The 19998-nt window shown below is 35.2% G+C and overlaps 1 protein-coding gene across 5 annotated transcripts in view; it reads right to left on the bottom strand.

Annotated features, from left to right (window-relative positions):
- Positions 1–19998, bottom strand: part of IMMP2L (inner mitochondrial membrane peptidase subunit 2) — a 476942-nt gene that overhangs the window by 354199 nt on the left and 102745 nt on the right. The window lies entirely within an intron of this gene.

Genomic DNA, 19998 nt, shown 5'->3' with positions numbered 1-19998 from the left:
AATTGAGAGTCTTTCTTCTTTTGAAAACACCCACTTAACGAAGTGGACGAGATAATCACACTGCTCCATTAGCTCCGTGGCTATTCTGACCAAGTCCCCTACAGAGGCAGAGCCAGTCTTGGCCTCGCCGCTTGCTTCTCCTTCCCATCACCCACTGCAGCAGGCTAGCAGAACAAGCTACATCTTTGGAAGGAATATTAAAATGCTATTACTTAATGGATACAGTTGAAATTAACATAAGGAGTCCCGTGGATTCTCAACACCAAAACGATGGAGAACGACAAAGGGATTCAAGCAGCAGGGAAGAGAGGAAATGAGGAAAAAACGAGGGCTCCTGTCCTCCCAGCCCTTTAGAAGCCACAGCTTCTCTTGCCCCCTGAACACCCTTAAGTTACCCTTCCTAGCTCTCTCCCTCCTGTCCAGAACGCACTCTGTATCATTATGAAACTGAATTTTATCTGTCTCAAAAGTCTCAACTCACTTCTAACTATATGTATTCTGAGGTTATACATATTGTGGTTAGAGGTGAAAAAATGGGGAGAAATAGATAAATTTGTTGAATATACAGAAGTTGAAAGATAAGCAGGAACCAAAAAGCTCAGTGAATGATGGCTCACATGTAATAGTTATCAAAGTTATTAGTCTATTACCTGTTAAAAAAAAAAAAACACCCAGTAAAGTAATTTTTAATTGAAGAGCAAGACATATGGCAGAAAAATATGACTAAGCAGAGACCTATATATGGGCATAAGCATGTGTTAAACATTGGTTATATTTGGCAGAAGCATACATTTCAGCACCTCACACTTAGCCAGATGGATGAACACGAGCAGGTGCAGATTAGAAAGCAGGACAATATAATACCAAAGTCACATTTAGAGATCATACAGATACAAATAGCAATGAGGGAAATTCTCTGTCTTTAGATGAAAAAACAGGTCTCAGTGTTTACTAAAATTTCTGATATTTGGTATTGCTTCTGATGGATTCTCAAACTTTGTACCACCTTAATTTTCTAATTACAAAACAACAAAATAGTAAGCACATCTAACAGGAAAATTACCTTCTAAAATAGAATATGTGTATACAAAGGGGCTAAATCTACGTACAAAATCACGATTAGAAATAATAATTAAATTGTAACACATGCACAGGTTATCTTACTCTTTAGAATAGTAATTTATCTGACACGTGTTGCAAACAGTATTTCCAGCTTGTAATTTTTGAAAATATGTAATGGTAATCAAATGCAGATACCCAGAGAATCCACCTGTTCTCTTTAAAAACTTATGTAAATGGTGTGTGTGTGTCCCCACCAAAGAAAACCCAAAAAAACAACAACAACAACAAAACCCAAGCCAAAACCAAAACCAAACCCAAAACTAAAACAAACAAAACCCCCCCAATCTTAGCACCTTTATTTGGTGTTCTGTGGGATTTTGCAAAGACTTTCTGGAGAGATGTCCTCATTTTCTAGGTATCCATTGGAGAAAAAAAAAACCAGCTCTTGAAACTCAGACTTATGAAAAAGCATCTTAAGAAGTAGAAAGCAAATAAATGGCTCCTCCACAACCTTATAGTTAGTTTCACACAACACAGCAAACACATGCAATAAAAAGCATAATAAGATGTAAATGATAAGGACACACTCATTCTATTAGTTGCCATATTAAAACAAATAATTCAAAACCAATAATTAGCATTTAGGAAATACAGCTACTAAAATGGATTTAAGCATCAGAAACTGTTTGGATTATTATCTTAAATTAAAGTAATGAGAGGATGAAGATAATGTTAACAGAATTAGGAGTTTTCCTTAAATGGAAATCTACTATTTCAGTCATGGGATCACATATTAGTGTTTCATACTAAAATTTATCTGATGGAGACAAAAAGGGCAGGAACAATTTTTAAGAACAGAAATAACCCTAAAAAACATCACAGCTTTTTTTTCCAACCCAGACATTAAACTTCTCCACCTATGGTGGCCTATATTCAGTACTGATTTTTTTTTTTCAATTCTGTTGTTGCTGTGACAATATTTTCTGCCTATATATTGCAGGTACTTTCGACAACTATCTTTCAAAATTCAGTTTTGGTTTTTGGCCTTATTAAGTGATGAAAACTTGTCAGTAAAAAATGTGCAGAAAAGATATCCATTAGAACTATCAACTGAACATTATTCTTCCTATTACACTCATGCCATTTTGTTTCAAACCTCTGTTAATCAGTGAGCTACCAAATGGTAAGATGGATGCTTAATCATTGACTAATTTCCTCAATCCACTCATATAGGTGTGTAATTAATGCCAATTACGTTGATTCTTTTTGTAACTTAAATATTTGTCCTGCGGGAACCAACAAGCTACAAATTAATTCTATGCACAATATTAACCAACTAGTAATGGTTGATTTGGTCAATTCAAAATCCTTATCAAGGCACCACATACTGTACGGATCTATGCGTAACTTGCACCATAGGATTCCTCTATTTGGCAGAAGCCCTACTAGAGTCAGACCACTTCAGTTAGTTTTAAGGCAGGGTACAGTATGATCTCTCATATTGCTTTTAATGTTAAAGGGAAGTTTGAGATTATTTTACATACCCACACAAATGTGCACCAGATCATTCAGTTAATAGTACACTATGCAGCTCACCAAGAAAATCTGGAGATGATGATGATGATGACTGGCAAGCAGACACTTTGGACTGCCAGCATCTAGGTTAATTTTAATTTTGCATAGTAAGGAAAATAATTTAGTTTTGGAAAAGATAATATTATTTATAACACTACTAATCAAGACACACTACAGCAGAAAAAAAGAAGCCTCTGCTTCAATACTTTACTTTTAGACTCTGATAAGATACGTTACATGAGCAAGTCACAAATGAAGAAGATAAAGCCACAGTAAATTAAGCAAATTCTGTGTAGTAAAAAGAACGTTGTACTTGGTATGTGTTATTGCTTTTCTTGAGATCTTGTGTAAAGAGACAAGATTTGAACTCTGATTGTTACTTGGGAAGAAACAAGAAGTGCCTGTCACCTTCACATTTCATCCTGTTCTTGCAAAAGAAAAAAGGGACTTAAATCTAGTAAACAGGGAAGAATTTCTTATCCAACACCTCAACACATTTTGACAGCAAACTGCACATTTGCCATCATGAACAGAGAGAATGTTAAGACAAAAATCACCCTAACGGTTATCAGTTGGGAAAGCGTAAAAAGTGCTAACATCTTATGTTCATCCATTTCTCTTTCTCAGTTAACAGTCCTAGCCTATACTACAATCAACAGGTTTAAAAATTTTATTTGTAGAAAACGAAAGTTCTGGATTTCATAGCACAGCTATACAGCCATGTCAAAAAGGATGACATATTTGCAGCAGGTTTTTAAGGCACCATACTATCCAGAACAGAGCTCTCTAAGCCATGTTCATGAAATGAATGCTGCACAACATATTTCTAAACTGGGCCTATACCTATTTCAGGGACCTCAAATAGGTCAACAGACAAGGCCGCTTCAAAACTACTTCCACATCATCTATCTTTATCCACTTGGCCAGCAACCTCAAATGCAATTCAGAAGGATGATGAATCAAAATATTTCATTTAGAAACAGTACTCACTCCAAACCATTTTAGAAAGTAATCTATATAACAAAATAAAGGTCAAGTGCCAATTAGTATTACATGCAATTTAGAATGTTATATTTTAAGAGAAGGGACTAAAATGGACTTGATTTATTTGTGATAGCTTTTGTCAATATGTCAAATTGCATGAATAGAAGGATAATTATAATGAGCAGGACCAGGCCCCCAAAGGATCACTGTGCAAAGCCCTCTACAATGGCAGGTCTGCCTTTGCCCAGAGAGCTTACAATGCAAATACTATCATTCTTTGCGAATAAAACATAGAGAAGAAGGGGAAAAAGAAAACAAAACCCCCCAAGATTTAGATTGCTAAGAAGCACTCTCAGCTAAAGATGCTTTAAGTATCCTGTGGTAGTTTCCAGAAATGCTAAGCTCAAATTGATCTGATGTAGCACCTGTCAGTGAAGGTATTTCACTCCTAAGTGAGTCTATAAAACAGACTACAATGATTCAAATATTTGTGTGAACTGTGTCCAAACCATGTCCACGTGCATGTGGCTGATAGCCTCTTACTCTCCAAGCCCAGCAAGCAGCATACGAGTGATTAACTGAAATTATCAATCTAGATTTGCCACTGTCTCTTTTAAATATCCTGGTCCAAACCAATGAGACAAGTTATTTGAAGCGCTACTGCAGTACCATTTGCTGCTGCAAAGGCACTATAATTAGCTGGTAAATTGTTTTAATTTGTTTGATTAGCCTCAACAAAAAGCAGGTCATCTGAAATATTTCTTCCCTGCTTTGATACCTAAATTACTTTCTCCTTAGGATCATTACAGACAGCATGTACAGTGACACCTATTGCCTAATCAGAAGATCCAGCTTTTATAGTCTCCGCTATAGAGACTAGAATTTTCCATGCTGGGCGTCTATTAAAAGCTGAATTTTTTTGTGTGTGTGTGTGTTAAGTTTCCAATTAAAATTGCTCAACTATTATGGGAAACCAGGTAGAGGTAGAATACATTATTCTGCCAATACTATGAAATTCTTACAATGATTTCATTGAGAGATTTTAATGACCCTTTCTTTGGAACCAGAATCTTCAAATCTGTCCACGGATTAAATTTCTATGAAGTTACAGTTTATTCTGAGCCCACAAAAACCTATTTAAATCCTGCACAGTGACAAACCTTTGAAGACCGCTTTTTGCTTCTACTCTGTTGAGGTCACCTACTTTACCCTACAACAGTCTTGTTTATACTGAGTATATTCATTCCTCCCATAGAGCCAGCACGGTTCATCTACCCCCAAAGGAAAACCGAGCATGTCTACCAGCTTGACTCATTCTCCTAATTAAACTAATCATGCCAGAAACTGAACTTCTACTCCTTGATTCAACATTTTCTGTGAATCCTACACTGAAGACTACGTGCGTGTCATGCTAGGCAATTAGTATCATGATCTGCTTCAGGGCTATCAAGCATGCAAGCTTCTTTCTGCAATTGCTCCCTATGCCTGGTATTAGATGATGCAGACAGAGATTCAGCATGAGAACCAAAACCGAGCAGAATGTCTCTCCTGTACTTTCAATAGCTCTACCAAAGGCAGCTAGGGAAGTCACAGAAAATAACACTAGCTGGTCTTGCTGGGAGTTGAAAACAGCAGCAGACTAAGATAATAACCTAGAGTAAAGGATGGGAGACAACAGAAAAACAGGATGAGATAGACACACAGAAAATTGTCTTTGCAACTCTACATATTCCTTTTCAGAACAGAATTTGTGCTTGCCGAGTATAAAAACTAGTCTTATGTCACCAACTACCAGCAAAAGCAACTAGGAAAGTCGATGTCTAATCCCTCCGTGCTGTTGCTTATATAAAGCCTAACAGTAGCTTGCTGTTACTAAATAGCTCAATATTCTTTCAACACAATAAAAGACAGTAACTAAAACACAGGCTTGTATTTGCATGTACTTCCTATTTTTCCATAATCCTTTCATACACAATAACTTTTTTTTTTATGAGAAAAGTCAACTAGTTTCATTTCAACGGTTATTTTGCTCTCCTCAATATTTAACTGTGGTCTGTAAAATAAACAATAAAAACCAAAGAGAGACATCACTGTATCTCTCTATTATTTCAAACACTAATGTTGATTTGTTTAACCAATTAGCCCATTTGTTTAGACAACTATGGTATTAAAATAATTCTTTTAAAAAAATGTATTTTTCATGTCTGTCTTAAATAATGAAAGCATTGTTATTCTGAGCGTCCTTCTTAACCATGTTCAGTTTATTTTAATCTTGAATACCATCTGATTTTGCTGAAATGTCAGTTTCCGGATCAGACTTCATCTTTCTTTCTTCCCCAGACCAATCTGAAGCTTGTGTCTTTTCAAAATATCTTGTACCCTTCCATCACTTGAGAGGTTCCTGCTTATTGGAAAATGCACTGCCCCAGTGGTTTCATTCTGTTTTGAGGGAGTTTTCCCACATCTCTAATCATTTCCCTTAACATTCATTCCTAGGCTATTTTTCAGACCTACATTTGCAGGATGTATCTGTACAGGATGATGGCATGTCAAGATTAATCCAGAGCTGTAATAGTAAGTACACACACCATCTGTAAAGGATTTTGTTATCTTTTGAAAAGATCACACTTTCTTGCTTGCAGGTTTGATTGATGGGAGGTTGTCTCCTTTTACAAGGAAAACAGTAATCAGATCTCAGACTAGGAACAACCACTGCTCGTATCAGAGGCACTTCGTTTGGCAGCGTTCCAGAAATTTGAGATGAAAATTAATTTATGTTGGCTAATACTGCAATGGAATGATCAAATCAGAGCATTTCAGTGTTTTCACTGTTCCCAAGAAATTATTGAAATACACCTACTTTTACTGATACCGTATCATACCGCAATTATCAAAAAGAAAAACAGAACACATTGCTTCTTGAGCTTACAGGGTCTTCGTCACTGGAAGTTTTTTTGAGGACAGGTTAAACCATTCCTGGCAGTGCGTTACTTCTACTTGGACAAACATCTGAGGCACATGAGGGTGAGAAGGTATCACTGTAGACAGCAAGTCAAAATCCCGCACCTAGAAGTAGCTGATTCTATAACACCATTAATGTGTGCGCATGTGTGCATGGGCTCAATCCAGATGACTGACTGAAGTCCAGAAACATCCAGAGAACAAGGAGTTTTTATTTCCCTGCTTATCCCACTGGACACAAAGCTGCAGACTGCTCATCCTTCCTTCTGCAGGCAGGAATCTTGCACTGAGTCCCCAACAGCCGGTTTCATAGGTTAGATGAAGGATTCCTCTCCCCAAAATGGTGGTTAGAGCACTGGGGTGAACTACACAAAGCCGTTTTGGCTAAAATAAAGCAGAGTTTGCCTCCTGGGCAACTATACTAACTAATAAGCTACTATGCTGAAGCAGGTATTACCTAATCCTCCAGCTACATTCTATCACAGATTTCATGATCTTTGCAAAGTAAAGTTATATCATCCAGTTATAGTGATCTCCCCATGAAGAAAACATGCTCAATGTTTCAAATAATTTATAAGCCTTCTATAATTTTATGCCACTCTCTAAAGTCTCTGAAGTCTCTGCCTTTCTTATAAGTTAATTTCTTAATTTACCATCAGTGCTGTGGCCCCATTTTTGATTTTTTTTAGTATTCCTCATTGTTCACTATCAGTGAGTGTTATATCTTTTTTTTTTTTTTTACAACTGGAGATTAGCTCACAGAAGCATACGAGAAAAAACTGCAACAAGATGAATTCAGCTATACAACATAGTGTAATTCTACAGCTAGCTAGTTTTATGTATTAGTACCCATTCCTGATGCTGGTCTGATTCAACCATATTTTGTTTGAGTGGTTGTAATTTTAGGACTTAAGAGACATTCCTAATAATTATTTAGGATGTCTTGCTTTGCAGCTATCTCGATGAATTTCTGTTGCAATCATGCCACTCAACTCACTAAGTCAGCCTTGCTAAAGTACTTCCACAACCTTCCCAATTTAAGTTGCTGAAATGGTGTTGTGTCTTCTGCAAAATTTTCTACCTCTCCGTTCATCCTCTATTTTCTGGCTAATAATAGCACATTAAGTAACATGAGTCTTAGCAAAGAGCTGAAGTACATTGCACTACTAATATAAAACTTGAAGTTACATTCTTACTGCCTACTTTCCTTCTGTCAGAGACTGTCCATTTGAGAAACCTTGCTTCTCCCCTAACATCTTTGGTTCTGCCTAGGCTTTTCTACAGAAAAAAACTGGAAAAATACTGAAGGAAAGTAACAGACATCCTTTGTGTAAATTTCCTCGTCTCCTTTGCAGTTCATTTTGGAACAGATCAAATGTTTTCTTTCTGATATTTTTTCCACCTACTATAGCAGTAAATATGAGAAATACTATTGACAGCTTAATTATTACAGAACAGCTTGATTTTTCTTGGAATAGCTGTTAAGATAAGCCTTTCTCCTTATTACAGCCTTTCTCACCATTCAAGCCTGCTTATAGCAAAAAGTTCTCCTGCTTAGACTGTTCCTACAATGCTAAGATACAGTACACAAGTATAGAACTGGAAAATACTTCAAGAGAAGACCTGAAGTTTCAGAATCTTCCTGAAGTTCCAGAATTTAAGGAAAGAGTGAATTTTTTTAACAATGCTTCATAAACTGTAGAAATGTAAATTTAACACTCCCCAGGACAAAGACTGTAGTCTTATCAGGGATATTACACAAGTAATATTATTCATTGTTAATATATTCTTTATTATTTAGTACTCTTAGGTAAAGTTTTAAATTTTCACAGCTGAAAACAGAATCTGATAAATGTAATAATATGCACCGCTGCCTTTATGGGGTTTACTCTATATGCCAGATTAATGCCAGTAAAATCAAGAGTCATAGTGTGGTTATAGCTGTGAGGATTTAAGGATATAAGTAAGTCAGGATTTGGAGGGAGAAATACTATCTTTTATTAAATAAAATCATATAGCTAGACTGCTTGCATTTCAGATCTGGGCTTGTATGCCCAAAAGCCTACCTTTTTTTCCTGACTGACAAAAATCACTACCCGTCTCTGTAAGTCTTGCCTTCCTGATAGGGAAAAAAAGATCAAAACAAGACTTGGAGCACAGTTCTGAAGAAGAGCTTAGCTTTGGAAATCTCAGCAAACTAGTAGCACACATCTGAATGAGTTTCCTGGCTGCTGCTCAGAGGGAATAAAATAGTACTTCCTTGTTAAATGAACATAGAAAATAAGGAAAAAGTGGTCCCTTGGTTGCCTTTTTCACAAATCATGGTGGAAGTAGAAAAATCTTTCAACACTTCACCACATAAACTTACAAAATAATTACCTTTTTAAAATATTGGTATACTAGGTGTTTTACAGGCTGAAAAAGACCTCAAGAAACTGCCAGTCTAATAACAGTGTTCAGAGTGAAAGAAAGAAGAATACAAAGGTATGTTAACTCAGACATGCAAAAGGACTTAAAATTTATACCCACAGGTGACAATTTAGTAAATTATTTACGTGCATCAGAAAATTTACAGTAGGGATCTTAAAGCACAGAACAAAAATGCTTTGCAGATAGACTGAAAAAGGTATGTACAAGGGAGTAGGAGGGAAGATACGGAACATTAGGACTAATGAATGCTAACCTTGAGAACAAAAGCCTGGAAAATGACGGTGCTCAGAAGAGCAAGTACTGAGGGCTGCTTGCCTTTGCTAAAAAATAAGCTACAAAACAAAATGGAGAACATGTAACTGAATTAAAGAAACTGGTATGAAATATTTTTGCAGACATAGAAGAAAACAAGAACAAAATAAGTTAAAAATTGTCTGAGGCAATTGGTTTTTCAGATACAATATACCCACGGCACTTTACCACTCGGTATAATTTACTGTTGCAAAAATTACATTTTTAAAGTAATTATTTTGTAATTTCATATATTTTGAATCCCTGTGGGGTTTCTTATTTATTACAGGAAAGACTGTACTTAACTATAAAAAACATTATTATGGGTGCTTAGCTCTAGTGTCAAGCAAATAGATCAGTAAAACCTGACAAAACTGTTTTACAGATCTGGTTTCTACAGTATTGTAAGCAGTCATGTCCCTTTATAGCATGTAGAGTAGGAATGGGCTCTAGTGACATACAAAAGAAACTCTTACTTTGATTACGCTGGTATTAATTATACAATACAATAGCTCCTCTGAGATCAATAGAATCATTCTAGCCTGGTGAAATATTTGAGTATCTTTTACTACTGAGAAGCATTGCAGAAATGTAATAATTAAATTAACAAATTAGAAGGACTGCCAAGCACTTAGCATGATCTATGTTTATGGATAAGAGTGAATGAAATAAGATTAAAAAGTAATTTCCCTTTTTAATCTGAGACCTTCTGCCATATATGGAAACAAGCATCCTACGTGTTTGAAAATTCAGTCCCAAATTGAGCAAGTCACAATGTTGCAGTTTTTCGTGTTGTAAAAATGTAACAACAAGGTAATTACTATCTGCCAACTTTCCCTATTTCATTACTGTCTCTATCTTACTGCAGACACAGCTTACATCACATTGTTGTCAAAAGCTAAATAACTTTTTCGTAACTATAATTCTTGTATCTTTTAAAAATAATGTGATCCTAAAGTATTGTACATTAATAGTGCTGAAAATAAACTTGTTCTTGAAAATACTGTGTTTGACTGCAACACTTTTTTGTGCAACTTCTTTTTGTAGTTACACATTTGTTTTGGCCACACATATGTGGTTTTTAACTTCTTTGTTTCTTCTCCTGTTTTCATAAATGATTAAAATGAAGTAGTAGCAAACCATATTCAATGTTGCATTTAAGAGTTCAATTAATCAGGAAATTTAAACTTTTATTTATGTGCCCTAAAATGACAAGATGCTAAGTGTTAATGGATTTATTCCTTTTTAATTGAGAATCAAAATAAAGAAAATCCCTGAGAACTCAGAAATATTCTTTTTGGCATCTTGTCTTATAATCTTTCCTACCTCTTCTGCCAAGTTTTCTGGGACACATTCTCATCCCCAGTCTATGAATATAGAGCAAGTACAGCACTCACATAGCAAGTAATGTCTTGGTTATGTAACACGGTGCGACATTTCAAATAAAAGCGAAAGTATGCACAGCAAGATGAACGTGCAGTGGAAACACCTCAAGAAGCAAAAGCAGAATCTATTCACTAGTGAATGGAGGGACGCGTGATGATCAGGCCTTTCTGAAAATAACTTGTTGATTCAGATCATAGAGAAATGACTGACATCACTTAAGACTGTGCATGAGAAAAGTTCAGTTGATGAAAGTAATCTGATGAAGATGGAACATATTTACTGTTACCTTTTAGAAGTGAAAAACCACTCACATAGTTCGGGCTTGACTGATGGAGTTAGTGGAAATAGATGTCGTGTTCTCCATTCTCTTATTTCTCCTTTGAGCAATTTGTTTCCATCCTACCCGTGGTTTTGGTGGATGAGCTACCAACAGTGTACTCCTGCACGCTAAACTGCCACGAAGCTGTGGTGGCTAGTTACTTAAAAATTCTTGAAAAACAACACCCATAACAGGCACTTCTCTCATCTTTCCCCGTTTTATAAGATGTAAGCATTCTAGTAGTTTGTGCCTGTTTCTGTCCTCAAAGATCTGTTCTTGAGCCCTCATATACACAGCTGGAGTAATTTCCAGGGCCAGGAAATAACTTCTGAAACATCCTTCCATCAAAAAAAGCAAACAGTAACTGTGTGGTGGTCTGTCTCCCTCACAGCTCTAATGAGAACATGAAGATCTCCGATTCCAAAGAGTTACTCTTGGACCCGGTTCAGCAGCCTTTTCCCTAATACCTCAACTTTGCATTGGACAAATACGAACCACCTGTCTGTTCTGAAGTTGGGAAAAGCAGAATGTTTTCTTCCTTCTCTCCCCTACATTTTCCACAGCAGAATACTGTGGCTTTTGCAACAAGAGTTATGGGCAAGACACTGATAATCCTTTGCCCCCATTTTTAATACTCCTTCCCAGTGAACAGGTACAGTGTAGATTACCATTGTCATAGCTATGTTTCTCATATTTTTAATTCTAATTACTATTGTCGTAGTTATATTTCTAATATTTTTAATTCTAATTTAATTTCACTAGTTACCAAAGACCTTTGCAGAGAGAAAATGGGGACATCAGCTGTTATATCAGCACCCATTTAGTAGATATCCTTTGACAGAATAAAGAAATTATTATATAAGCAGAAGAAGTTATTTCTTAAGTAGCACTTGTTGAACAAGGAGTTCTACTCACCAGGGAGCAAATAAGTGGACTTTTCCATTTTTAATTACAAGTAAAGGAACTCAGTTCTTAGCTGTTTATCTAATATGCTGTGTAATTGTTTATGATGTTAAATTGCTCAAAAATTACTGTCTTTCAAGCACAATTCCATTATTGCAATCAATTCTTCCAGAAAGAAGAAAAAAGGTTGCACAACTAGCTGCTGCAGGTCATCCTAGAAAATTCCCTATTGGCTCCTGACTTTGAGACAGTATTTTGTTTCACAAATGAAGAGAAAACAACTGCAGAACAAATATAGCCTTTATCTTTTTAGGGTGTAGAACACAGAAATCCACTAGGGATGATCACAGCTATTTCCTTGAATCATGTTTTAAATTAAAAAGGAAGATCTGAATGAAAGTACAGGTTCTTTTTTCTATCTCAAATTACTTCCCTATTTCAAGAGTTACTAGCATTACAGTGTACCAATTACAAAAGCATCAATAAAAGTAATAAACATGGAATCATCCAGTCTTGGTTTTGAATAATCTCCAAATATTGACCTAATAGAAAAGGGTGAAGTTAAATCTGCATAAAGGGTTTGATGTTTTGAAACAGACAAGATAAAGTGCCGTGTTGTTATCTCTATACATGGAGATGAAGGATGCAAACATATGGAGGCTACTCCAGTTTGCTGCTCATTATAATTCTTGCAATGACAAAGTTGCATTTCAGATAGCAAAAGGGAGCAAAGGAAAAGGCTGCCCACCACCCTGGAGGCATTTTCATACCTGCGTTGCTCTTTTCTACCAACATCAATGAATTTGGGGAGCAGTTACTGTAAATTATATCCTTCTTATGCAAACCACCACAAAGGCAGGTTAAGGTGTTTCCCCTTTTACAAGGGCATTTCTTACTTTGGTATCTACGTGATTAGCATGACCATTTCTGTATTTCAGTATCTCTGCAAAACACATGCTGCATATAAAAAGTCATCTGGAATATTTGAAGGTAACAATCTCTGATATTTCAGTCTGAATTATTTTATGAACATGCTTCAGGTAACAGGTACTATATTTTGATATCAGTATTATTTTCGAAATGTAGACTAAAACTAAATGTTTTGCAGAAAAGCCTAACAAATTATTGAATGCGGTGGGACCAGATTAACACAGAAACTGCCCTTACCTTCTTCAGTCTTCCAAACAATAAAACACCCCCCAATTCACGTGACAAAGCAGCTGGATAAACCAGATTTAGCTGTCAGATAGAAATCTAGATATGACTGAGATCAAAATAAGCAGTGGAAAGTAACTCTTCAGCAAAGTTTTCCATCACAATGGATTCCTTTTAAGAAGTGAAAAAGCAGCAATTTCTGGTGATTATACAGATGCATACTGTTAATTTTCTCCCCACTATTTTTAAAAAGAATGTGAACAAAGTCAGCCTCTTCTTTGTGAGCAGAAAAAAAAAATCTTTTATTTTTAGTTTTTACAGACTTCAGCTAAATTCAAGATTGGCATTAACCCCAAGAAACTGGACTGATCCTTCTATACTGTTAACAAATGTTCACTGATTTAAGACTTCTGTGATACGCAGGAAAATGAAAGTGTAAAAATGCTTCACATAGAATTGACATGTAAGACTAACAAAGAGCTTTGTTTGGTTCACATGAAATGAAGACTGGGAAGGATATCACTGCACATTAAAATGTATTAGGAAGGAAGATACTAGGAAAGAAAAACTATTTCAGCTGAAAGACAGTAGTAACAGCAGAACAAATATAAACTTAATATAAACACACTCTACGTATGTATGTATAATAATCAATTGATCATCAATAATTTTAGGCTAAAATGATAGTATCTGATCCTGCAAGAAGAGATTCTGGAACAATCTTCCAATTAAAGCACTGGGTACACAAAGTGATAAAAAATACTATGCGGTGTGATTGTTTGTAATGGGAAAGTACTGGCTGAAGTGATTAATTGGCAGGAATTATTAATTTATTCTTTCCTCTCTTAATAACTATATATTCTACAGCATAAAACTAAGAGAAAACTCCTTGAGTTCTAAATCTCACAAGGATAAGTCAAGAAAAAGATCTCATATTTTGAATTATTATAAAATAAAAAGATTAATAGTACTTTTCAATAAAGCCAACTTTCAAGTAAAAAAAAAAATGTTCAAAAAATGCATTGGAAATGTTGACTATAAATTGACAACTCTCTAAATTAAAGGAACATCAAAGAAAATTCCAAGTGAATTCAGAGACCCAGCTTCACTGGAGGGAGAATTTCTTTCCTGGAGGAAACAGGGAGTCAACAGAAAAAAATACACTTTACAGAAGAAGTGCATGTAGAAATAAGCTATATTTATTTCATTGAAGAAGTGCATACCCATCCTTAGATTGACACCAAACTTATGAGACTCAAAATGCAAAAATGTTTTAAAATTTTAGAACTAAGCTAAATAGCATAAATTCCTCCAGCTTGAAACATCGAGGAAACACGTCAGTCTGAAAGGTTTCTATTGTATTTGCAGAATAAAATATTTCAATTTCAATTTTTAACAAAGTTTAATTAAAAACATTAAGTAATAGCAAAAATCAATTTCAAGGTCCCGTACCCAGAGAACACCTATTCTGGCTACTGAGTACAAGAATGCAGGGTAGCATGCAGACTTGACATCTGTTTTCTAAGTTCACAGTCTAAATAGGATCACATAAAAAAATTTGCTTCTCACGGCAAGAACAATTTACATACACATGAATCACTTAGTATGATGTTTTATAATGAAACCAATGTGGTACAATGTGTACTGAAATTCCAAAATTTCATATAAAAAATTTTCTGAAACATACCTTATAGGACAGTCAATGTCCCCTCTGGAGCCAGAAAAATGACTTACATTTAGGTTCTAAATTCTTGACTGCTGTTTTACATTCAACAGAATACTTTTCCAAATTTAGACAAAAAAAGGAAAGCCAATGGATTATAGGTCAAAATGTCTGTAAATCCATATTTAATTCCTTTTAGTATCCAATTATCAGCTTTTCTATATTTACACTCTCCTTCCATTTGAAGATATATTTTTCCAGAATCTAATTATGTTTTTGGCAGGAACATTGCCCAGAGCATTCTGGAGTTCTGCAGATTCTTAACACCAGAACTCCTGGCAGAATCCCTATATAGCAGATAAAATTCTAGTAGAAAAGGCAAGAAAGAAAAAGCAGTAAAAATGAAAAATCTCTCCTCATCTCTTTCATAACCAATGTTCTTTGAGCTTACTTTGTCCCATTTGGCCAAAAGTGAAAGGCTATAACAGGGCTCAAAGGTACAATTTTGGGTGGGTACACTTTTCATTGGAAGCAATCTGAAGTTTCAGCAGTCAATTGTTTCAATTATTTTTTTCATACAATAAGAAGGATCCTTTGAGAGAAAAAATAAATTAAAAAAAAAATCATTAAAAAGTTTTAGTATTTCATTACTCATGTATATAAATTCTATGAGAACGAAACTTTAGTTATAACCTCTTTTTCCCCAAACTCAACTCTAACACATGGAAATCTAACAAGCGTTATAGAAAATTAAACACTAGAGGCAGGAAATAGAAAAGTTTATTTTACACTGCAAAGAAATGCAAAGGATTTGTTAAAGAACATATGAAAAGAATTTGAAATATTCTCTCTCTTGATATCACTTCCAGTGTACAAAAGAAAATGGTATTACGAATCACCAGCATGGAGAATGAGTGAACAAATGAACTACTACTGATTTCTCCCAACTAATCTTCTTCCCAACTAATCATCCCACAAAAAGAGAAAATTACTTAGTATTCATGAGAAAAGAACATCAGAAACACTGTACCTCATATTATAATATAACTTTATAAAGGAGCTTTACAAAGCCAATATAAGTTCTTCAATGATAATACAAAGTATTCTTAAGACATATATTCCTCATTTCTGCAACTTGTTTTGCAGAGACTATGGAACATCATTGCAGAGAAAGCCTAATGCTTAAACAGAATCAGAGAGAATAAAGGACTTCAAGAGGTCTCCAAATTCATCTTTATGCTCCAAAGCAGGTGCATCTTTACCTACAGCATTCCTGACAGATACTTGCTGGTCTCTTCTTATGCACTACCAAAGTAAGAGGACCTACAACTTCCTTAGACAATGTAGACCGGTGCTTTAACTTTACTGTCAAAAAGGGACATCTCGTGTGTTTTCTCCCTAATATCCAACCTAAAAATCCCTCACTCCTATCTAAATTTACAGTTTGAAAAGCAAGTCAGCATTCCACAACTGGGATCATTATGCTTGAGTTAACTGATTATATAAATGGGTGCATTGTTAACTTTACAGATGATTCTAGGAGTTCTAGCTGCAAATTATCCTAAATGGTAACTCCAAACTTCTTTGTGAGATTTTCTTCAATTTAGCACTGAAATTTTGAAGGAAAATATCAGAAATTATTTCCTATTTAAAATATTCACTGTGTATATATACACATCTAGTATATGTACCTCTAATAATCCAGTACATACCAAAATTACAGAACTAACGCCTCCTTAAAAAAAAGCATAAATATTAAACTTCTAAAGAAAGTATATTTAACAGAAAAAAATAGTCAACCTCTTGAAAGGGAGAAAAAAAAAAAATCATAACTTACTTGCTCTGAGTGTCCAAATTACATATTCTGTGGCTCAAGAACATAGAAAAAAAACTTTTTAAAATTACAATGAATGTAATTTAACACAGTTACCACAGAGAAACTTATATTGGGTACAAGGAAGTGATTCATATGATGTAATTATTCCTAGAAACATCGTGGCCATTTTGGGCACCAGCACAGCATTGAATTCAGAGCTTGTGAAGGTCACAGGAGCTCAAAAGAAAGAATATAATACAAGCCCTTACGAGGGCAAGGAACAGGTTGAAAAGATGAAGTCCCATTCAGACTTAAGTTTCTTTGATGCGAAGAGGGAGTAAAGCAAAGCAGAGATCCTGCTGAAGAAGCTCGATGGAAAAAGAGGTTTAGATGTCAGGAGGAGTACATTTGCTGTTTTTTGTTATTATATTCAAAGAATGAAGACTCGGATTAAAGAATTTGCTAATAAACATGGTGGCACACAAGACATGCATAACTAATTTGATCAGTTCCTCTGCCTTCTGGAAAGAAGCCAAAAAGGCTTTGAGTATCATCTCACATCTGTAGGAGAACAATATATTCAAATCATCTAAAACTTTATAGGAGTAAAAGTTTTTTCTCAAAAGCTTTTGAATAAGCTTTAAATACCACAAAATGCTTTTTAATGAATGACCCTTCCTGCTGGATTCAGTTGGATGAGCATTTATTGAAGCACTAATTGTCACAACTACTTTCAGATCTCCATCAGTTCTCATAAATGTCCATATGTTCTTTGGTTAAAAAGTGCAGCTTCATGACACAGGAAAGTGCGAACCAATTTATCATCCTCCCTTAACCTTTTGAAAAATAAATTGGTTTTTATGACGAACAATCACTGTAAATAAAGTAAAAAGCATTTCAATTCTATCATAATATGGTGTTGTTTTGCATTAAATCTTGATGCAATTGCTTAACTTTAAAATTATTTAAATCAATCATTATTTTTTTTCCCCTGACCTACATGTTTAGTATCTACAGAAGGGCAGAGACACAGACCAACTTTCCAAATAGCTATGTATGTTTAAGATGTGACTACCCACTAGGTGTTTATACATCCGTCTCAGCTGAGCCACATTTCTACAGGACAACCTCTACTTTCAACATATTTATGCTAGTAAAAAATTCTTTGTGCTACACAAATTTATCATCCCTTTAAACACCTACACTCATGTAAAGGATTTTAACCAGTATAACTGAATCCACACTAGAGGGTGCTACTATTTTAATTGTAAAAGGTTTTTACAGTTAACATTGCAGTTTCAAAGCAGTACATTTTACAGTGTTTCAGAAATGCTTTGTTGCTCTCTGGGACAGCAGATTGCTACCAAATGAGAATTAAACTTATGATCACAGACATGCTTTTGTGCTGAAGTTAAAGTTTTGTCATGTGTTGCCCTAGCCAACTGTACACAAAATAAAAGAAACCTACTATCAATTTCACACGGTACACTGGAACCTGTACTTAATGCTTCAATTGAACTATTTTATCTTCAAAGCAACAAAGCTCATAATAAACACTAGAGAGCGTTTTTTCCCATCTGCCTCACTATAGACCACCAGACACATCACTGGTACACGCCAAGTCGCATTCCGAATCTAGAAGTTGTTTATTTTTTGCTATCATAATTGCACATCAGTGCTTGTGTTACATATTTGAAGAAATTAGTTAAGAAGAGGATGAAGAATTTTTAGCATCAGAAGAACAATTTATAAAATGAATACTGATAGATTTGAAACTGCCCAAAATTGTACCAACTCTTCCGAAACAAGAATAGGTACTTTTCCCACGTTGCATTTTTGGTGAAATGGGAATAATTAGCTTCTAATAAATAAAAAGTGAGGTTCGAATCTTCAATAGCCTCTGAGACAAAGTAATCAGTATCTTAAACACATTTATCTACCCTTTTATAAACAGATTATAAGTGTTATGGTGTGTCAAATATGGTTCCTCTCGCAAGGAAAAAGAATTACTTAAATGAATATCATTTGAACCTACTAAAAGGCTCTTTTCTCAAAAAAACCCTTTTTTGCACTTTGCAGTTCCCCTTGCTATGTGATGGTCACTGTTATTCCAATAAAGTGTTTTAAGTACATTCTCATAAGTTCCCTTCACTTCTGAGAGTTTTCACGTGTTTAGTAATAAATCGCTGAAGTACAAAGAAATGAAAAAGAAAGAACACAGCAATGTAGAGGAATAAAAAAGATTAAAAAGGAAAACCCACTTTACAAAATACATACAACGTGAAAGCTTCAAACAGAATTTTGCCCCGGGCTGCAGAATAGCCTTTGCAGGAGCTGGCTTCCATACCAATAATCCTCCATCTTCCTTGATCCATACGAAGCAACATTAAGTAACGTGCTGCCTCATATCTGATCTCCTTACCCACACTTTGAATTTTGTGTGAACATGGGCATTACTGGAAGGTCTTAAGTGTATCATGTCAGGGCCCATTTCTCCTGGTCCACATTTCTGGACTATAAAAAATTTTACTGCTCTCTATTTCCATCGCTCATCCAATACCAAACCCACTCCAGAATGCACATTATAGATCAAGAAAGAAATTGAAGAAATAATATTTTTTATTTAGCTTTTACTTCCTCAGAGATTTCTGCCTCTCTTACCTGCAGGTTCTATCCAAAGAATAAGGGGAGAGGACAAACATTACTCTACTTTCTCTCTTCTAACTTTTCAACATACAAAAGGAAAAGATTTATAAATGCAATAAAGTGAAGGGAAAGATTTTGTCTATGACATGGTAAATAACAAGCATGATGCCACAGAAGGATCCTGTGAGAAAATGTTCTGCGAGCTAGGGGGTATAAATGCAGGCGATCTGAGCTGGACTGAAAGAAAAGGAAGATTTTACTGTAGTTCCAGTTCTTCTGCAGGAAAAGAAAAAAACAAACAACTCACAACATAGGAGACTGGAGAGGACAAAAACATCTCAGCTGAATGAAATGCAGTAAATGAAATGAGTAAACCTCAGAAAATTATAATAAACACACACACTCTCATTAAGGACTACTATGTACACTGCACAGTGAAACACAGTACAGATAAAAAAAAAAAGCCAAAAAAAACCCCCAAAACAAATATGCAAGTTTTAGGAGTTTGAAACAGTTCTAAGTCTGCTTGATTTCAGGTCTCTCTCCCTGCTCTCTTTCTCTCTCTTCCTTCCACACCTTCCCCTCTTCCTCTACTCCCTGCCTCCCTCTGTCTATTTTTCTAGGAAAAAAACAGACAAGGAAAGTGCTTCATTAAGTTGTCAGAAGGATATAAGCACTATTTAAATTTTTCAGGTGCATCTCCACTTTGAAAAGCTTAGTTTATTCATCCAAGGAAGAAGCCATTAGTTAAAACTTTCAAGAAACAAATAGCAAATATTCATATCAGAATAGTTAGCAAATAATTTA

Source organism: Aquila chrysaetos, chromosome 5 (genome assembly GCF_900496995.4).
Source record: "Aquila chrysaetos chrysaetos chromosome 5, bAquChr1.4, whole genome shotgun sequence".
NCBI lineage: Eukaryota > Metazoa > Chordata > Aves > Accipitriformes > Accipitridae > Aquila > Aquila chrysaetos.
This window is presented reverse-complemented; position numbering and strand designations above follow the sequence as displayed.